The sequence below is a fragment of the Schistocerca piceifrons genome, chromosome 3, assembly GCF_021461385.2.
Source record: "Schistocerca piceifrons isolate TAMUIC-IGC-003096 chromosome 3, iqSchPice1.1, whole genome shotgun sequence".
In the NCBI taxonomy this organism is placed as follows: Eukaryota; Metazoa; Arthropoda; class Insecta; order Orthoptera; family Acrididae; genus Schistocerca; species Schistocerca piceifrons.
This window is the reverse complement of record NC_060140.1, coordinates 269,106,625-269,112,290: the sequence shown is the minus strand read 5'-3', so window position 1 is coordinate 269,112,290 and position 5,666 is coordinate 269,106,625.

The following is a 5,666-nucleotide window of genomic DNA, read 5'->3' as shown; positions in this document are numbered from 1 at the left end:
GTAGGCCTAACACAAAAGCGAACAGAATCAAGAGTGAGAGCCAAGTATCTCAAGTAGGAAATGGAGATGAAAACAGCAAAATGAAAACAAAAATTAGCTACTAATTTTTTATTTCTGAAGCTCGCGGCAAAATTTATCTCTGAACTGTCAGCCAACTTTATACTTTTTACTCAGTTTCTGATTAACCACACTTATTTTCATATTACAGATAATGGTGTGTTCCAGGAACCCAAAATCCTACTTTCTTCATTAACAGATGTCTGTAATAAGACTGCATACTCTGCACAGTGTAGATTAATTTTCAGAGAAAAAGGATTTAAGAAGTAGGGGTATATCTCTCAAACCATTGCTCTGCTGGTTTCACCTGCACCATTTCCGGTATTAGAAGCTACACAGGGAACGCTTGTCAGATGTTTTGGAAACGCACTCTTGTTAAACGTATGCCAGCATATTTTTGTTCACACTCTCTTTTGCGTAAAAATGGTCCTCACAAGCAATAATACTAGCACAGTTCAAATCAGGTGACAGGTCACAATCAACTTTTGCACTTCATAAGCAATTCTTCAGGCTGTCTGGGAAGCCCGTAGAAACGCTTGTTGTTAATTTTCTCCATTGAAACTACGAAGAACCCAGATGAACAATTGGGTATTCGCAGGAGCATTTCATCAATTTCTTGTGTTGAATATTCTGAAAAACACAATATTCTTTACTACATTCAATAGAACAACTATTAACGACAGATCAAGCATATTCGAATAAACAAACGGAAACCGCACAGCGCAATTCGTGATAAAAGATAAAACTTTCATTTAAGTGTAATTAAAATACTGTACTGGTAAATTAAATATCTTACCCTAGTATTTATTGTGGACTTTTCCAGCAGAAATTCTATTCAGTCCCAAGATGAAGGTTTTGAAATTTAAACTATTAAATCTTATTATAACAAAATTTAACAAATATATTTCGCAGTAAGCAGATATAAAATTAGATATTCTAAAAAGACCAATACTGTACTTTCCGTTTGTTTATTCGAATAAGCTTGATGTGTCTTTAATACTTGTTCTAGTGAATGTAGTCAAGAATATTGTGTTTTTCAGAATATTCAACGCAAGTAATTGATGAATTGCTCCTGCGAATACCCGATTGCTCATCTGGGTTCTTCGTACTTTCAACGGAGAAGCTCTCCTGCGAACCCTGCAGAACTAGCACTCCTGGAAGAAAGGATATTGCGGAGACATGGCTTAGCCACAGCCTGGGGGTTGTTTCTAGAAAGAAATATTCACTCTACAGCGGAGTGTGCGCTGATATGAAACTTCCTGGCAGATTAAAACTGTGTGGCGGACCGAGACTCGAACTCGGGAGCTTTGCCTTTCGCGGGCAAGTGCTGTGAGGACGGGGCGTGACTCGTGCTTGGGTAGCTCAGTCGGTAGAGCACTTGCCCGCGAAAGGCAAAGGTCCCGAGTTCGAGTCTCGGTCCGGCACACAGTTTTAATCTGCCAGGAAGTTTCATATCAGCGCACACTCCGCTGTAGAGTGAAAATTTCATTCTATACGAGGTTTGTTCAAAAAATTCACGAACTTTGTCCATAAATTTTTTCTACGCTTACCTGTTACTTGTTGTGCATGGTCTCTTTCAAAATACTCTCCTCCACAGTTGATACACCGCTCCCAACACCGTTTTCACCTCCGGAAGTGGTCTTGGTACGCCTCTTGCTGGATCACGTGAAGTGTCGTCTGCGAATTTTGTTTTATCTCGCCTCTCGTAGCAAATCTTCCTGCTTTCAACGATTCTTTCAATTTTAGAAATAAAGAAGAGGACCAGGTCTGGAGAGTATGGAGGATGAGGCAAGGCAGTGATTTCGTTTTTTGTGTAATAGTCAAACACCAATAGAGATGATTGCGCAGATGCGTAATCGCGATGCAAGAGCCATATTTCAGGCCGTTTCCTTTTCACATTTTCTCGCAGGCATCGCAACATGTCCCGAAAGTGCGATTAACAGTTGGTCCCTGTGGCACGAATGCATGATGGAATAATCCTTCAAAGTCAAAGACACATCAAACAGTTTTGCATCACCCCGGTTCCCAGAACTCCTGAAGATAAACGTTGACTATGGATATAGTATCACAGTCACAATCCCTTTGACTGTTCAGGGATATCACTAAACCCGCCCAAAGATGTAAACAACCATGCCTGAGCAGCATACATTAGACGGAGGAGGTCAGACAGCTGATGAATTCCAGTCATTCCACCAGGAAGGACGTACATGGCTCGTGTTATCTGTAGTTCAACCATGTCTAGATTGTCAGTACCGCGGTTCGATGGCGTCCGCATTGTTACTTTGTGCCAGAAAGGGCTCTCAGCAAGGGAAGTGTCCGGGTATCTCGGAGTGAACCAAAGCGATGTTGTTCGGACATGGAGGAAATATAGAGAGACAGGAACTGTCGATGACATTCCTCGCTCAGGCCGCCCAAGGGCTACTACTGCAGTGGATGACCGCTTACCTACGGATTATGGCTCGGAGGAACCCTGACAGCAATGCCACCATGTTGAGTAAAGCTTTTCGTGCAGCCACAGGACATCGTGTTACGACTCAAACTGTGGGCAGTTGGCTATATGATGCGCAACTTTACTCCCGACGTCCATGGCGAGGTACATCATTGCAACAAGACACCCTGCAGCGCGGTACATATGAGCTCAACAACATGCCGAATGGACCGCTCTGGATTGGTATCACGATCTCTTCACAGATGAGTGTCGCATATGCCTTCAACAAGACAATCGTCGGAGACGTGTATGGAGGCAACTTGCCCAGGCTGAACGCCTTAGACACACTTTCCCTGCTGTTTGGGGATGGCCGACGCTGACGTACGCCGCTGGTGGTCACGGAAAGCGTCGTAACGGATGAACAATATGTGAATGCCATCCTTCGATCGATAGTGCAACCATATCGGCAGCATATTGGCGAGGCATTTGTCTTCATGGTCGACAATTCGCGCCCCCATCGTGCACATCTTGTGAATGACTTCCTTCAGGACAACGACATGGCTCGACTAGAGGGGCCAGCATATTCTCCAGACATGAACCCTATCGAACATGCCTGGGACAGACTGCAAAAGATTGTTTATGGACGACGTGACCCACAAACCACTCTGAGGGATCTATGCCAAATCGCCATTGAGGAGTGGGACAATCTGGACCAACAGTGCCTTGATGAACTTGTGGATAGTATGCCACGATGAATACAGGCATGCATCAGCGCAAGAGGACGTGCTACTGGGTATGAGAGGTACCACCTGCGACGGTCTCGCTGTATGATGGTACAAAATGCAATGTGTGGTTTTCATGAGCAATAAAAAGGGCAGGAATGATGTTTATGTTGATCTCTATTCCAGTTTTCTGTACAGGTTCCGGAACTCTTGGAACTGAGGTGGTGCAAAACCTTTTTGATGTGTAGAGAACTATCAGCATGGCTTTGACATTTGACCTGTCCTGACGAGATTTTGGTCTTGGAGAACCGTTCCCCACCCATCGGGAAGCTTGAACCTTGGTGCCAACATCATAACCGTAGAACAACGTCTCATCACCAGTTATGATCCTCTTAAGGAACATCTCGTTCTCATTTGTACGACGCAAAAGCTCTTCACAAATTGCAACTCATGAGACGTGGGACGAACATGCCGGAAACACGATGTATTACAAGATGGAACTGAAATGCTACATTTTTTTGCAATCTCTGGGACAGTTTGTCTTCGATTGGCATGCATAATTTCGTTGGCGTTCCTGACATGAGCGTCGTTGGTAGACGAAGGGGGTCCTGACCGAGGGCCATTTGTAACTTCCGTCCGGTCATTTTTAAACCGTGTGAACCATTCGTAACACCGAGTACAGCTTAAGCACTCATCACCGTTGACTTCCTCCATCATTTGTTGTGTTTCTGTAAAGTTTTTCTTGAGTTTCACGCATAATTTGATACAGACGCGTTGCTCCTCTAACTCTGCCACCTCGAAATTTGGAAACTGTGCGACGCAATGTTCTACTCAGTACAGCATTGAACAATAACTAACAGACATACAACACTGAAACTTCCGGGAGCTACACATTAAACACAGGCGTGTTCAGGGATGCCAACCGCATTTCGCTCCAACACAGCATTGGCACGGAATTTTAAAGTTCCGGAATTTTCTGAACACGCTTCGTAGATCCCGTGTCAAGCCCTCTGCTGTCTACTATCCTCATAGGTGACCCTCTTTATTAGAACGTTACTGCTCCTGAAGTTGTTCGATTCTCCTCTTCAGCAGTCACTGTTAAAGCACCCTGCCAGTAGTGCACTGAGTTTTCCTACAACACGTCGGCGTAGTTGTTATCTGATTTGGCTTGGTTCGATCTGCGTTTTTAGTTCCTATCAACAGACCACGTTCTACGGATCTTGCAGCTTATTAATTATTTGCTGATAATTGTAATCCCAGAACAGAGGATGATCTGGAAGTTAAAGTCTGAAAGATTCTCACTAACCGTTAAAGATGTTTCATTGTAAACTTACTATTTTCCGTACTGTGAACATGTGTTTAAAGGTTTATTTCCCTCTTCAAAAATTTCTTAAGCTTTGACAAGTTTTTTAATTCATTTTCAAAAGGCGCCCCAGGATAAATATTCGCTATTTCAATCCACCCGTTAAAGGTGATTCAGAATAATTTGAACTAACATTTGGAGAAGGTTTTTATCCACCCTTTCAAGGTGGATCAGTTCTGATTGTGCTCTCTTGTAAGCATTAGTTTAAACTAAACTTTGACGTTTTTCTTGTGCTCTGGTTAGTGGCAGTGTTAAGGCTAAGCATGAGTCCTAATCACTTGTTGATTATCCCAGTATATTAATTGCCTTTTGATATGATTAGATCACCTCAACCTATTTGTGTAACATTGCTGAAGTTATTCCCCGCGTACCTCTGCGCCTAGGTCAACTAGAGGACCAATGTGCGATCACTATGTTATACGTTGACCTTAACTTGTAGGAAAATTTCCTTCTATCTTATTTCTAAGTAAGGTTACGAAATTTGTGTGCAAATTTATTTTCGAGTATCTGTAATTCCTCGTGTTCATTGAACTGGAAAACTTTTAGTAGTTTTACATTCCTAGTCAAAATTTGCTTTAATTAAAAGTTCTCTGAGTACCTGTTTTGAGATTGTTTTACGGGTTAAAATGCTGAGCCTATTGGTAAAATCATACTATGTCTAATAGTTTCATGTTATATTTTGCTTTGATCTAAGTTTGTTTAAACATTTGTTCTGAAGCTCGGTTGTACTACTTAAGACTGCTGACCTTGTCTGTAAAGCCATAAGTTGCTTAATTGTTCAATGCATACTACCAGTGTATTGTGTATAGGTAAATAAAAGAAAAAAATTATATATTTGCTGTATCCTCGTCTCGGGTTCGGTCTTTCCACTCGAGCGGCCCGTATGCTGCTATCCTAACATATCAGAATACCTTCAGCCACAGGCACAATACTACATTCCACATTACACCATCCTCAGAACTATAAGCAGTGTACTGAGAGACAACAAAATAGGATTCCACACAACAAGAAAAATTGTGAGTAGATGCAAACAATTAAACATACAGCATTGTTAGTTGGTATGAAATACAGGTAGACCGTAGTTTGAATTCTAAAG